The following is a 16,157-nucleotide window of genomic DNA, read 5'->3' on the forward strand; positions in this document are numbered from 1 at the left end:
AAGTACGGAACCCTCCGGGAGTCCAATTGGCACTTGTCCGGTTATTTTTATATTAAAGGAAAAAATTGAAAAATGTACGCTTCCGGCAGGACTGAACTCGCAACTTTCTGCACTCCGTGCATTGCTTTTAACCAAGAAAGCAATGCAGATGCAGGGAGCAATGTAAGGCTTGCAGAGACTGCGGGTTCAAATCCTGCCTTTGGTATACAATTTTGTAGTTTTGCTCGCAGACGTATCCGCTTGTTTTAAAATAATTTATAAAGTATCACTATTTACTTACTTAAAATGTATTAATTTATTTACTTACTTAAAGTTTTATTCCTATATATGTGTGTATAAAACTAATACAAACACATTACAAGCCTGACACTAAGTAACTAGTGTATTTTTACTATTTTGTTGTAAGTAAAACTAAATACTACCTTTTTAGGGTTCCGTAGCCAAATGGCAAAAAACGGAACCCTTATAGATTCGTCATGTCCGTCTGTCTGTCCGATTCTGTCACAGCCACTTTTTTCCGAAACTATAAGAGCTGTACTGTTCAAACTTGGTAAGTAGATGTATTCTATGAACCGCATTAGGATGTTTACACAAAAATAGAAAAAAAAACAATAAATTTTGGGGGTTCCCCATACTTAGAACTGAAACTCAAAAAATCTTTTTTCATCAAACCCATACGTGTGGGGTATCTATGGATAGGTCTTCAAAAATGATATTGAGGTTTCTAATATCATTTTTTTCTAAAATGAATAGTTTGCGCGAGAGACACTTCCAAAGTGGTAAAATGTGTGTCCCCCCCCCCCCCCCGTAACTTCTAAAATAACAGAATGATAATCTAAAAAAAATATATGATATACATTGCCATGTAAACTTCCACCGAAAATTGGTTTGAACGAGATCTAGTAAGTAGTTTTTTTTTAATACGTCATGAAATTAAAAAAAAAATTTTTTTTTCATCATACCCATACGTGTGGGGTATCTATGGATAGGTCTTCAAAAATGATATTGAGGTTTCTAATATCATTTTTTTCTAAACTGAATAGTTTGCGCGAGAGAACCTTTCTAAAGTGAAAAAAAGTGTGTCCCCCCCCCTGTAACTTCTAAAATAACAGAATGAAAAATCTAAAAAAAATATATGATATACATTGCCATGTAAACTTCCACCGAAAATTGGTTTGAACGAGATCTAGTAAGTAGTTTTTTTTAATACGTCATGAAATTAAAAAAAAATTTTTTTTTTCATCATACCCATACGTGTGGGGTATCTATGGATAGGTCTTCAAAAATGATATTAATGTTTCTAATATCATTTTTTTCTAAACTGAATAGTTTGCGCGAGAGAACCTTCCAAAGTGAAAAAAAGTGTGTCCCCCCCCCTGTAACTTCTAAAATAACAGAATGAAAAATCTAAAAAAAATATATGATATACATTACCATGCAAACTTCCACCGAAAATTGTTTTGAACGAGATCTAGTGAGTAGTTTTTTTTTAATACGTCATAAAATTTTAAAAAATTTTTTTTCATCAAACATATACGTGTAAGGTATCTATGGATAGGTCTTCAAAAATGATAGTTAGGTTCCTAATATCATTTTTTTGTAAACTGAATAGTTTGCGCGAGAGACACTTCCAAAGTGGTAAAATGTGTGTCCAAAGTGGTAAAATGTTGAACAAGATCTAGTAAGAAGATTTTTTTTAATACGTCTTAAATTGTACGGAACCCTTCATGCGCGAGTCCGACTCGCACTTGGCCGCTTTTTTTTAATACTACGTCGGTGGCAAACAAGCATACGGCCAGCCTGATGGTAAGCAGTCTCCGTAGCCTATGTACGCCTGCAACTCCAGAGGAGTTACTTGTGCATTGATGACCCTAACACTCAGCACCCTCGTTGAGCTCTAGCAACTTTACTCACCGGCAGGAACACAACACTATGAGTAGGATCTAGTGATGGGACCAGGAAAGCATTGAGACAATAAAGCTGAAAACAATAGTTTGTTACTCAATATCATTATTAGCCTGTAAACAATAGCAAAGTAGAAACATGTAGACATTTTAGAGTGGCATTTCTGCTAAAATATCTAAGTAATCTGTGCCAAAACGGGCAGTTGCGCATAACCGTTTAGTGGAAATTTAGTTCGAAATATTTACTTGTATGCTACAAGAGGTCCATTAATATACATTTTGAGTGCTCTAAGGGAGTTTGGGTTCAGTGTAAATAATAATTGGGTACCTAGCTAACCCTTTGTGCGAGTTAGTTCGTAGTTTTACCTTCATAATGGTCCCTTTTTGATCTCTTTAGAGGTTGGATGGCGGCCATTGGCGGGCATAACGCGCATGTTAATGTTATGTGTTACGTTGATAGAATTCTAAGTATTGAAACCAAATAACGTAACGGTCGAGTTTAAGTTCAGATTCCAATAATACTAAATAGTTTTACTGAGCTTTTAATATCACACCGTTTTCGGTACATTTTTCACTTTCGTAAATAGGTGGCTTTCGTAACTTTTTATTTAAATTGATAGATTATCGGGCAAGGGCGTTATAGTAAATGTTTAATAAGAGTTTTAAGAATAATTTTCCCTTTTTTTGGGTTTCTAAGGCGCTTTTGCCTAAACTTCAACACACTACAATAGATTTCCGCCAGTAAAACATCTTAGGCAAAATAATCGGGTTATTAACTCAGCAAATAAACTCAGTGAGATACCACGCGCACGCATACTCTGAGGGTTCGTACGTATTTACATAAGCACTTATTATTTTTCGGCTAAAAGTTGAATTTCAGTATTAATTTATTGGAATTACCCTTGGATATAGAATTGATTTCTATTTAGTTTAGCGGCAATCGGCCCGATTGGAACTTGTATGTAATGTATCTTTAGTAAATGTAAGATACGTCAAACATTTACTAAAGATACATTATTACGTCAAACATTTACTAAAGATGCGATATGGATTTGTATGTCAGTGTCAAAAGTGACATTTCTTCGAATAAAAACGTCACTTTTGACACTGACATATCCAATCCGTATATCTTTAAGATATTCGAATTGGGCCGAATGTAAAGGTTACAATTGGATGGCGACTGCAGCAGCATTGCTGTTGCAACGTTTCTGCTGCAGCGATATGACGCGAGACACTTGATTAATTACGTTGATGTCGTTGCTGCTTTGCTGCTGTGATTAGGAAGTAGGGGAAGGGGGGGGGGGGCATAACGGGGACGCGAGGCACGACGGGGCCACCCACCCATACAAGTAACTATGCACACTAGCCGTGTTTTGTTTTCGCCAATAAGAGGGCATTTCGCATCGGCTTTCAGTGCGGCAGTGACCAGCGAACAAAGTGCACGTGTTTATTTTTGACGACCAATTCTTTTTTCCGACTAAATTTCATCTAATTTTGAGTGGTTACCAAAACGCGTCTAAAAAGGTAAGTGTTTAGATTACTACTATAGCTTTTTTAATGTGTTTTACTGCTAACATCAACTATTGATATGTTTTGAGCAAAATCACTCTGACCTTCAATTAATTTTTTTGTTCGTTATTTAAAATTCTGTTAGACAAGGGGGCATAACGGGGACATGGTTATGGGGCACAATGGGGTACCCCGTTGTGGCCCATCCCCATTATGCCCCTGAATGGTCTGCTCATTTGATAATATTATTTATTTTGTTTTAGGTATATAAAAATAGTACGAACTTACAAAAAGAAAAGTTCCAGACGCAGTTTGTCTATAGAAGCATGCAATTGATGTAGTTTTAAGCAAATCAGCTGGTTACAGAAAAGCAGCTCAATTGCACGGTGTTCCACAAACCACATTGGAGAATTGAATTCTACATTGGACATCCGAAAGTAATCCGGTTGAAAAAAAAAACTCAAAAAAACAGATGAAGACTCAAAAAGCTCGCTCTGAAGGAGAAAATGTTAACAAGGATGTCTTATGCATATATTGTGTTGACTCAAACCACACTTATTTGAAGTCTTCGGAGCGTAGGGTTGCCTGCCAGCTATGTGAACAGTGGGCCCATACAGCCTGTGCAGGATGATGCTGTGACGATGCAGATTTAGAAGACATCCACATCCGCTTATTTTGTGACAAATAAAATAATGTACCCCGTACTGCCCCGCAATGGGTACCCCATACTGCCCCTACCCCGGGGCACGATGGAGTTTTCATGAAGGTTGTGTCAAATAAAAATTAAAAATATTATTTGATTACTTACTTCACCAAATTTAATAAGTAACCAAAGAGTTGTTATTAGTTGTCATTAAAAAATATTTGATAATTATTTTTTATTGTTTATTTCCCTTAACGTCCCCGTTATGCCCCCCCTTCCCCTACAATTAATTACTCATTTTAACAATTAGATATACATTGATCAGTTAGATTACTGTCACAACTGTAATGCTGCTGCAGGCGTCATCTGAATGTAACGGTAACAAACAAAACTTTTGCTCGAAATATTAGCTCTACAATTCGGAAAACGAAATTAATTTTGAAATTTATTATACGAGCATACGGTCTATAGGTACCGTATGCTCCCAGGTATACAATTAGATTGTAGACAATTGAATTAGTTTTCAATGCCTGGTACGTACCACGTGGTGGGGCAGAATATTGTCTTTCAAAATCTGATGGCTCGGCCATGACCTCGAGCCACGTCACAGTCTATCACTTTCTCCACTCAAATAAGGCTCCTTATACTTTTATTTCCGAAAATAATATACGGTTTGATATTTTATAGGTCTCTACGGAATCCTATACGTAACATAACGTTTACAGAATATCCAAAACCTTATTAAAACTTTAATTGGTTGTAAAGCTATAAAAGCAGTATAAAAGTAATTGTGAGGTCGTCTTTTGTGCTACTCCTTGCTTCACTTACGTTATAATTCTTGCTAAATTTCACAGTAATTAGCAAGAAAAATTATAGCAATTAACACCGTGATTCACTGAGCAAGGATTTTCTTGTGAAATTTATTCGCGGTAAAACCACTGACTCAGAATGTTAGATTGTTTTCGGTATTAATTAACTTTATTCGCTTTTACAAATTTAATGCTCTCTTACAAGACTTTTCCTGGTTTGCCCGCAGCATTTGGTGAACAAATAGATAACAGTACTCCGTAAAGGAGGACACTTGATGATTTCGTTACAAAATGACAATTTTGTAACAAAATCATGTCCTTTCTCAACGCGTAGCAATTCTCTTTCGGCTCTGGGTTTGCCCATTTAGAGCGAATTCCCAGACAAACGTTGCTATTAACAGGGGGCTCTCGCAAAATTGTAGTTTTAATTTTTACACATTTTAATTTAGGGCTAGTGCAATGAAAATAATTATACGGAAACAAGACTGTATTTCCGACGGCATACTCTAAGAAAAACCTTAAAAGGTTAAAGTTGACTGGATAGAAAGGAATCACGAAAACATGTCTAATTTTGATTTATTTTCAATTTTATATGCCCTGCATTCCATAGCAGTATAATTTTTCTATAAAATAGCTAGTGATATAGCCGAGGGATTTGACAAGCGAAATCACAATCAGAACTACAAGGTGGCCAAAAATATGTGCATTCCCGTTTTCGGGGTTGGTCCCATACTAAAAGTTGTTCAGTATAAGCCCAAAACCTCCCTGGCGACGGGAATGCACATATTTTTTGGCCACCGTGTATACTTTCAGAGCGATTGAGGGGAAACGTTAAAATCCGCGTGATCATCAAATCTTCCATAGCAAATTTCGCTCGATGTGGTATATTTTTTGTTCCTTTCTAATTTCCTGGCTTTACGCGCCCTTTTAAATAAAGATAAATTAGATGATTATAGTAATTTTCTTCATATTTCTGTTATTAAGATTATAACAACCTAGATAACTGGTCCGAGCAGTTGGCCAGTTGAGCGCACCAGCACAAAAAAGAGACAAAACCAATAATTTTACCGTCTCAAAAAAAAGAAAAGAAAATATTTCTTCTATTCTTCTGCCAAACCACAGAGTGGCTTGTTGGCAGACGAGGCTCCTATAAGTTTATATAAGCTAGGTAGTTTACATATGTATTCTATATCTATCTTTTCTTCTTTAGGTACTAGAGTCAAATATAAAATGTGCAAATTAACATTCAATATGCTAGAGACTCCGTGTACGTCGATACACATAATTACGCACATGCAACCTACTTATTAATAATTTCATAGAACTGCAGTCACCTATCGATCACAACACGAGTACCTATTTATCCTTGTTGCATTTGACATACACCTTTCCGTTAAGTTATTTTAATAGACTTTAAATCTAGGCCTGTAATATGTACATTTCGTAAGCCCAGGTGGAGCTTACGGATATGTGAAATTGAATGTGTATTTAATTATAACGGTGTGGAACGGTGCGTATGGGCCCGATTCATATGGAATGCAGTATAGTTAAAATTTTAGAACATAAATGCAAACAAGTAGGTAAGTACTAACTCAATGATACATTTTAATTACTTACAGTAGTTGTTTGTTCTTGGTCTTATTTAATTTGATGAAGCTATGACGAAATGTAAGTTTACGAATGTTTATTCTTCAAAGACCCAGAAGCTTTTGTATTATTTTGAAATTCAAACCTTGTGTTATTTAATAATAACTGATATTCAATTTTGAATGTTATTCTTATAAAGGTCTTATAATTTCGTGATGGATATATCAAGAAATTATAATGATTGAAGTCAAAACCCAAGCGCTGGTCTAGATGTTTCTTATTAGGTACGTAGTATAAAGTTTAGTATTATATTATGGCTATGTTCAGAATTAGACACAGATAGTTGAACTGCATGTAATTGTAGCTATATGTGTCCTACAAGTAACTTATTTGCATACGGAGATACGGTCCACGTTCATTATGTCTGCGTCCAAGTTGCCGGTGAATATATGTAATATCGATTTAATGTGACTATTTAATTTCAGTAAGCACTATCTATTATGTGACCCAGGTACACGATTGGGTAGGTCCACAAGTAGGAATAAGGCAACTGTTAGGATATGATGTTCGTAAATTTATTATGTTGTATGCAGCACCCTCGAACTGATATCTTTGTTAGAAGGAATAGAAACTGAAGGCTACGATGAAAAGCAATAAAAGTGTGAAGAATTTAGGCTCCCTGCGGGCCTAGCCGAGATGATAATCGTGGTTGCAGCGAAATCGATTGTCATCTTGGCTGGGCCCCTTGGTAACTAAGTAATTTTGTAGGTACGTTACATGTAGTTACGAAAAAGTCACTGGTAGGAAACGGGTTTGAACATATGGCTATCCTTTGGGAATCCGCAATAATCCGCATGCATTACAGCTTGGCTACTAGCGCTGATGCAGTGAAAACTTACCACGAACCAGCTTATGTCACAATGAATATTATATTATAAGCTTCATCTAACGAGTAAACAACATAAGCACAGTCTAAGCTCCTAAACATTACGTATCACGTATCCCGTCTACCAAAGCTGGTTGCATGCAGGTTTCGTAACGAGCCCAGCCCAGCTGTGTGTGGCCATCGCTTACCGCCGCAGACTAGTCTAGCTCTAGCTTAACCAGTATATCTGGGATCTTCGGATCTGTGACATCAAAATGACAGGAATAACGTAAAATTATCCCTCTGATGGAGAAATCATGGGAGCGTCATACTACGAGCCTGGAATTCTATGAAAATACTAGGAGTATTTATATCAAATGAAAAGAGTGTTATAACGATTAGCATGCTGTGTGAGGTTAATAAGTAGGTCTTAGTAAACAATTTTACTATGAGCAACCACGCAATGCAAAATACTAGCTGATCCATACTATTGGAGTTAGAGATGTCGATGTTTTCTATGAGACATTTTTTTTGGTTTCAGAGATGGTTTCATAATTAGTTCAGCATGGCCTAACGGCTTTGTTCTGACAAAGTGTTCTGGTACACTGGTTATCTTCCGCTAGTTTTCGGCAAGCGGTTAGAATGTTACACCAGCAGACTCATGCGTAAACCTATCTGACTAACGGATCTAGATCGGCTCTTTTGCGGCGAAAGGTCAGTCGAACCCGTCGGTATTGTGTAACAGTCGGCCACTTTGTAAATAATCTATACTTGCAGATATAACTCAGAGCGACGCATCAAGATTGTTGTTTCTCAATTATCATGGTATGATTTACGAACTTACAATTCTGGTTTTAGAGTGAAAAAGTACTAGTAGTATGTGTAAATAAAAGTCTGACTCAAATAATTACGCTAAAAATATAAACCGGCGATGCTCGAGTGATTTAGGTGGGTCTTCAATATCTCCAATTCACCATTATCAGAGCCTCCTTACACCTAATCATTAAAATTCAGAAGACTCGAAGTAATAAAGAATATTACATAAACAAATACGAATCAAAGACTTAACTCGATGAATGCTGAGTGCAATAAAGCTTAACCTAGTAATGCATAAACTTGAACGCATCATAATAAATATGTAGTAGGTAAATATAATGAAGAGCGGTAGTAAAGTTCAATGACCGCTCGATGATGTAACGAAGATGTTCCGGAGTAGGTCAGCGAGTCAGTGACTCGCGGGTTAAGGCCGCTGCTCATCCTCCATACATCTCGTTGAGAATTCACTGCCAGTTATTCGACTTACAATTGTGAGCATAAATGTTAGCTGGCGTTTCCGTACTTACATGTAGATACAAATTTTTATTTAAGATTTGAAAGCACAAACTACTATCCAGACATGAAAGCAGAAAATCAGTCGGGCTTTAGAAAAAAAAGAGGTACTTCTACAGCTTTGCTTGATGTAATTGATGAGGTTCTTGCAGCGCAGGATATAGGACATGGCACAGTAATGGTTTTACTGGATTTTTCGAGGGCGTTTGACTGTATCAATATTAATCTCTTACTCTCAAAATTACGCTATTATGGGTTTGATAATCACTCAGTACGTTAGTTCTCCAATTATTTCGAACACCGTAAACAAATAGTCAAATTAACTGAAACAGACGGGGTTTCCTCAATGTCTAGTCCTTGCCAGGTGAAAAGAGGAGTGCCTCAAGGATCCATTTTGGTGCCTCTTTTGTTCATCCTGTATAGTAGCGACATCATCAGCTGTATAAAACATTGTGAATATCAGCTTTATGCCGATGATTTGCAATTTTTTTATCTTTTCATCCCAATGATACTGCCACAGCTATCGAGAAGGTCAACGGCGATTTAAAACGATTGTCAGAATGGTCCTCCACAAACTGTCTAGTGCTAAATCCATCAAAAACCAAATTTATGGTTCTTGGGTCTATAAATCAGACTAAGACTATTATAAGTAAACGTCCAAATATTATTGTTAATGACGTGATAGTTGATCGTGTCGATGAGGCCCGAAATCTTGGACTATTATTTGACACAAATTTACGTTTCGAAAATCACGTGATAGAAACTGTCCGGAACTGTCTTTATCGCCTAAAAATATTGTACAATTTCCGGAATCTTCTCAGTGTCAAACTTCGAATGAGACTCTGTGAGTCCCTCGTTTTATCTAAACTTCATTATTGCCTCACTGCTTACGGCCCATGTCTTCTTGCTCGTTCACAGCGTCTCATTCAAAGAGTGCAAAATGCGTGCGCTAGGTATTGCTTTAAAATCCCTCCCCGGGCACACGTTACACCATACTTAAATAACTTGGGTCTTCTAAAAATTACCGCTCGTCTGGATCTTATGTTCGCGTGCTTACTCTTTGATACCATACAGACAAAACTGCCCACCTATCTATTTAAAAAACTTGTATGGCTCACTAACAACCACCATCAACCTAGAACGTCACGAGCAGCCGTGCTACAAGTCCCTAAACACAAGTCCGCTGCTTTTAGAGGGAGTTTCCGCTACCGTGCAACAAAATGTTGGAACAACATTCCTCCCCCAATTCGTAATTTAAAAAATAAATTCAATTTTAAAATTAAATATCGGTTACACCTTTTAAACCATCAAAAACTTCAAGGTTGAAACTCCCTCGTAGATGACGTAGTCTCATTTATTTATTTAAATTCAAATTTTACAAAATCTTAGGGTCAAATTGTAACATATATATTAAATTTCAATAATGTAGCTACCTACTATATCGAATACACAAAAGCACACGCCATTACACACACAACACAACATGAGCATAATTAGGTTATATTAATAAGAATTAAGCGTTTTACAGTCTTTTTTGTTTTTGTAAGGTCCTGGCAGAATATCAGCGATGTGGCTTGCCGCGTCATCATGCTGAGCCAGCGCCTATTCTCTGCCACGACACATGGTTTTGCATTCAAGAATTGTAAACTAGTTTTAAGAATAATTCTAAGCTGCATATTCTTCTTATTGTCTATACCTACCTACCATGTATGTTGTGGAAACGAATAAAGTTTTTATCTATCTATCTATCTATCTATCCTACAATTCCTACATAATAAATAAATAATGTCAATAAAAAATACAGGGTTCGTCAATAATGACCCCTTAGATACAATTATACTTTAAAAAAAGGTAATTGAAAACAAAAGGAATGGTTGAATGTTATTTACGAAAATATAGTTACGTGGGAGAGATTTCAAATTATTCAAGGTTTAACCCCAAAAATAACAGCGCTCTCAGGTGGATTACAAATCATTTAGATAAGTACTAAAAACCACAAACAGTGACGTAGCCAGACGTAGGCGAAGTGGGCCCTCACCCACGTCTTCGCTCTTAAGGGGGCCTCGCGAAAGCCAACCCATTTTATTATCTTGGGAATACACATTGAAAGATAAGGGCCTCGCGACTTCGCCTTCGGCTAGATTTGATCACGCTACGCCACTGACCACAATTAAATTGTCAGTTTGAGATATAAATAATCCACTTCGAAAACGAATTTACAAACTGTTTCCTCACAACCTAAACGCGTATTATACTGTATCCGTTTCACCCTGGCTAAAATTAGTCAAAATGTAATCAAAAGATACCACATAGCTCGGATTGAGCTGACACTGTCATTTCTTGTCCTAGAAAAAATTAGGTATCTAAGGTATCACTTTTTAAGAGGAAACCTTAGTGGTAATTTTTCCATCCAAACGTTCTTGACATTTTCCTCTCTGAATTTACCAGTACCCGTCTGTATATTGTGCTTTTTTGATATTCTTGTTTTTATAAGAACTTGGTTACTTTAAAAAGCGCAACAAAAAATGCGCCATAAACAGACGCATACAAAAGGCATACAAAACCGGCAACAAAAATTACAACAGTCAAACACAGACAATTTCTTTCTCATTCCGTTCCCAAAATTTCGTTACGATTGGTTAAGTTTTGGAAGAGGAAAATGTCGAGAACGAAACCTCGGCATCTGAGATTTTCACGGAGGTTTTTTCGCCTACGCTGCAGCTGTCTTTATAGCACTAATTTTAGGAGCAGCCCCTGTCAGCGCGCAAAATTTTACTATCAAACTAACTTGCCTCGTATACACGAGGTATACTTTTAAAGCGAATACTTATAAATACTTTAAAAGCGTTAGCTTTTAAAGTATTTATAAGTATTTACCTACTTTCGCGAGGGAATGAAGGGTATTAATATTTAGCCTTAATGAATTTATTGTTGATGGAAATAAATATGTACCTGCTGGAAATTTTAGCTCTAAATAACTAATATTTGGATCCAATTTTCCGAACTTTTGTTTAAGGTAAGATTTTAGCGAAAGTTAGAGGCTTTCACCGCAGAAAATTTGTGTTTGAATACACCCGAAGAAGTAATATTTTTATATTTTTTGTTTTCGTTATTCCTACATACATAATGCCCGGTTGTATTTTATCTGTAATACTTTATTTCTTGAGGGCAAGTAGTTGTTGTCACTCGTTGCCAAGGTTACGGTCGCCCAAACATATAAGCCCTTTCCATAATGTGTTATTACTTAGCATATTAGTAAAACGTAAGTAAAACATTTCTTCTAACAAACTATGCTACTAAGTATTGCTATTGTCGCTTGGCTGACGGGATAGAATAACAATAAAAAAGCTAACCTAATCCAATACGAGCGATAAATTAAACCAGATATAGGATTTATCCGTGTAATCATTAATTAAGAAGTTTTTTTAAGTTATACAAAATATGACCCCATTATTAATTTTTGAAAACTTTACCGAGCAGCAATTTACTGCAAACATACGAGACATAAGATGACATAATATTACGAGATGCGAGTTTTTTATTGTAACTGCCAACAGGCGTTGACAGTTACTTCAAAAAGCTCGTACCTCGTAACGTATTGTTTTACATTGCGGGGCGAATTATTTTGTATGGTTAATATTTTCACTGTGTTTCTAAGCGAAATTTATCTTCTTAGGTTCAATATACTTCTTAGGTGCTATGGTCACCAACGTTTAAATATTTGCCTGTGTTGAATTTACACACTGTATAAAGAATATTTTGACTTTGTCTTTGTATGTAACAACGACGCTAAATCTTATATAAAAGCATATATTATCTACATAAAGTACGAAATACATTAACATAATAATAATGCAGAACAAACAAATAATAGCTCACACGTCGACTTTTTTGTTAATTATACACTGTAAAAATTCTATGCCAAGGTAGTTTCCGTACGTAATTACTTAATGCCATACTAACCTTTTAAATTACATCGAAACAATAAAGTTCTAAAGGGTAACTGATTAACCTCAATGATAATTCTCGCTGATTCTTAATAATGTCATTTGATTCTAAAAAATTACATCACTTTGTCCACAACAAAAGCTTTAACTAAAGATCTTTGGCATGTAAAAGTTTCATACAAAATAAAATCAACTCTATTACCCTACACTATAGGTTCAAATTTCAGTAGCAAATTTTAATTTTTTTAAGTGATTGGTTCGTGTGCAGGCCATCGCAATTAGAGCGAGGATATACCGCATGTGTTTTTAATACAACCGCAAATTGCACGAGGCGTAGATTTCAGTGCAATGAAACAAATATAAAAGGAATTTTTAAATTAGCCTTAACTAACAGAGTGCAATTAATTTTTATTGCGGCAATATATTGCGTTATGGAAGGTGGAGGTAAGGAATGGAATCTTCATGTACCAGAAAGTGTCATCAAAATACCTTAAATACAATACCTAGAATACTTGAGAAAAAAAACAAATCATAAACAGCGCACTTCACTTTCGTTAATAACGCCTAGGTTCTTAGCTACTCTAGCGCTACTCTGGAGAGATTTGGAACTATTATTTATAGCTTATAGCTGGACACTTTTGCAACAGTTCTACCATAAGAGATTTCACTCCTTTTAATTCCACACTCCATAGTATTGCGTGCTTATGTAGTCATCACTTGTGATAATTGTGATGTCACGTGCGATATTTTGAATAAAAATAAAGTAATGATATGTGATTTTATAATGAAAAATAAAAGTTATTTTAAAATTTTTTTTAGTGAAACAAATGAAAATTAATTAATATGGGTTTATACTTACTACCCTTAGAACATGAGGGTAATCGTATCAAAAAGAACACTGTATAGGGTGCCTTAAGACGAAAGTGGAGGACCCGCGTGAAATCACCTTTTCATATAAACGTTGTCCTCATTTTCCTCTCTGGATATTAACATTATTGGATATATTTTGACACAATTGGTTGTATATCAACCACAGCTATGCCCCTAGGTTTGATTTTTTAATTATTATAAGAGTTAGAAGAATTTACTATTTTTTATGAAAACTGTTTTTCGCTCCTATTTTTTATAATAATACAAAAATCGAAAAAAGGCAAACGTTGGGGCATATATAGCTATGGTTAATATACATCAAATTATGTAAAAATATTTTCCAAAATGTCAGTATCCAGAGAAGAAAATGGGGACTTCCTCTTAAGAGTCCACAGCAAGCTCGGATCTCCATACACACGTAGTTACGCTCGCTCTTTTTTTTTTATTATTATTATTTTTTTCTTTACATTTCTCGGCCTTGCCTTTCATTTTAAAACGACTTACTAGACTGCTCTGAAATGTTGTACTTACAATAAGTAGGATAAGGTTTATCTATCCCTGTTATTAGTTTATGTAACTTCAGATACCATAGTTTTTACAATAATCCATATTTTAATATATAATATTTTCCATAAAGATATTGACTTAATATACTATACTTTATGGATATTGATCCAGGAAGAAAAATAGGGACTGAGATTGTATGGAAATGGTCGTCTACTATCCTCTTAACTCAAACAAATCATCGTGCTAAACACACAAATAAATACCCTTACCTGGATTTGAATCCGGGACCTCCTGCTTCGTAGACTACCGACTAGGCTAGGAGGTCGTTAAAGTAATTACTTACGAACTATAAGCTTAAAAGTTAGTTCTGTCTACTGTATTTTCATATTTATTTGACATCTAGAATGCATGGGAGTTGTACCTTGCAGACACGTGTTAGTGTTACACGTGTGAGACTATTATGGTTAAGTATATTGAAATTGCGAATTCTGTCCTCCTAAGGCCCGATGGCCTACCTATAGTACTTATTCAGTTCGTTGAAATTTGAGTCATATTTAATTGGAACAGAGTTGCATTTGCTTTGCTTAGTTCAATTTTCAAACAAAAAAAAATGAACTCCTTTACCCTGCACTATAGGCTCAAATTTCAGTGGAAATTTTTATTATTTTATTTGTGTGGCTGGGCCTGATGAAGCATATAGAAATGGCTAGAGTGCAGAAATGTTCGCTTTACAAATCATTAATAAAGATGAATATATGAAATGTTTACAGTTACTATCAGGCCAATTCAAGTTTTAGTTATTTGATCTGTTTCCGATATGATACCGTGTCAAAAGCGTAATTTCTCCAATCAAAAAGGTTATTGTAGAAAAACATTTTTTTCGTTGTATAGGTATAATACCTACCTTTGAACTTATCAAGGTATTCGTTTTGCAGTATTAGAAAATGACTTGTATTGTGTACGCTGTGTAGCCTGTATTATTTTAGCCTCTTTTTTAAAAACTTTCTTTAAGGAGTTTAAAAATAGATCCGGCCTAAAACACATTTTCATTCAATTAAAACGATACTATGAATATGTCAAACCTGCATGGTGCAGCCACCGCGCGCACTGGCCGGTAATAAAATAATATGTATTTTGTTTTCTCTTGGAATTTTGTTGCAAGCTTTGATTTTATTTATCGAATGTGACTTGATTAATGCTTTTGATTTATGTTAAGAGTTAATGTGGGTTGCCTCTAACGCAGCCCTTACTTCTTAGACACACGATGCCACGATTGCCGCTGCTTAATTACCTGATTGTATTGCTGCTGAAGTTTTTCTTTGTGGGTGCCTTGTTGAGACATACACCTGAAGCCACATTCGTTCAGTTCCGAGTTGCGTTAAGATCTACGGACGTTAACATACATATACATACGTATAAATACGGCTGTGGTACTGACGGATCTTAGTTTTATTTATTGTATATCTTATACCTTTAAACGAGCAATTCTTGTATATATATATATATATATATATTTCTGGGATCTCGGAAACGGCTCTAACGATTTCGCTGAAATTTGGTATATGGGGGTTTTTGGGGGTATACAATCGATCTAGATTAGTCGTATGTTTGGGAAAACGCGTGTTTTCGAGTTTTCATGCGTTTTTCTTTCGACGCAGAATATGGTCGCTAATTTCGTGTTGCCGGCCACTGTCCGTCTGGTCCAGCGGGTTAAGACGCGGACGGCTAAACGAGTGTTGCGGGTTCGAATCTCGCCCGGTAACTAACTTTTTTTTTATATGTTCAAGTTTATATATAATTTTTAAATTTTTATTGTTTTAGACAAGTTTAATTTAGTAAAAAAATGTAGTTAAGATTATCACCTGTACACCACCATATTACAATAAATAGTTATAACCGAGCAAAGCTCGGTCGCCCAGGTACTATTTTATAATATTACGTTGTTTTTTATCTTAAGAACCTAGTTTTCATTTACCGATCTAGTTATCCGGCTACAATTAATGATTGAATTTCACACATAGGTATCGTGTACCTATATTGTTTTGTGCGTGATCTATACTCAAGATGAAATATAATATTCAATTCAAATATGTACCTAATTTTACGTTTCTGAACACAACCCATTTTCTGATATTTTGAATCACCTTATAAATTCGACTAAGAGCCACTCCAATGCCACATGTGCCA

The 16,157-nt window shown here is 35.6% G+C and overlaps 1 long non-coding RNA gene across 1 annotated transcript in view; it reads left to right on the forward strand.

Annotated features, from left to right (window-relative positions):
* Nucleotides 1-838: 838 nt before the first annotated feature.
* LOC133522882 (uncharacterized) overlaps nucleotides 839-16,157 on the forward strand; it is a 212,076-nt gene continuing 196,757 nt past the window's right edge. Inside the window, exon 1 of the long non-coding RNA XR_009800147.1 lies at nucleotides 839-1,481. This is a non-coding gene — a long non-coding RNA (uncharacterized LOC133522882). The remainder of the gene's footprint in view (nucleotides 1,482-16,157) is intronic.

Source organism: Cydia pomonella, chromosome 11 (genome assembly GCF_033807575.1).
Source record: "Cydia pomonella isolate Wapato2018A chromosome 11, ilCydPomo1, whole genome shotgun sequence".
Taxonomy (NCBI): Eukaryota; Metazoa; Arthropoda; class Insecta; order Lepidoptera; family Tortricidae; genus Cydia; species Cydia pomonella.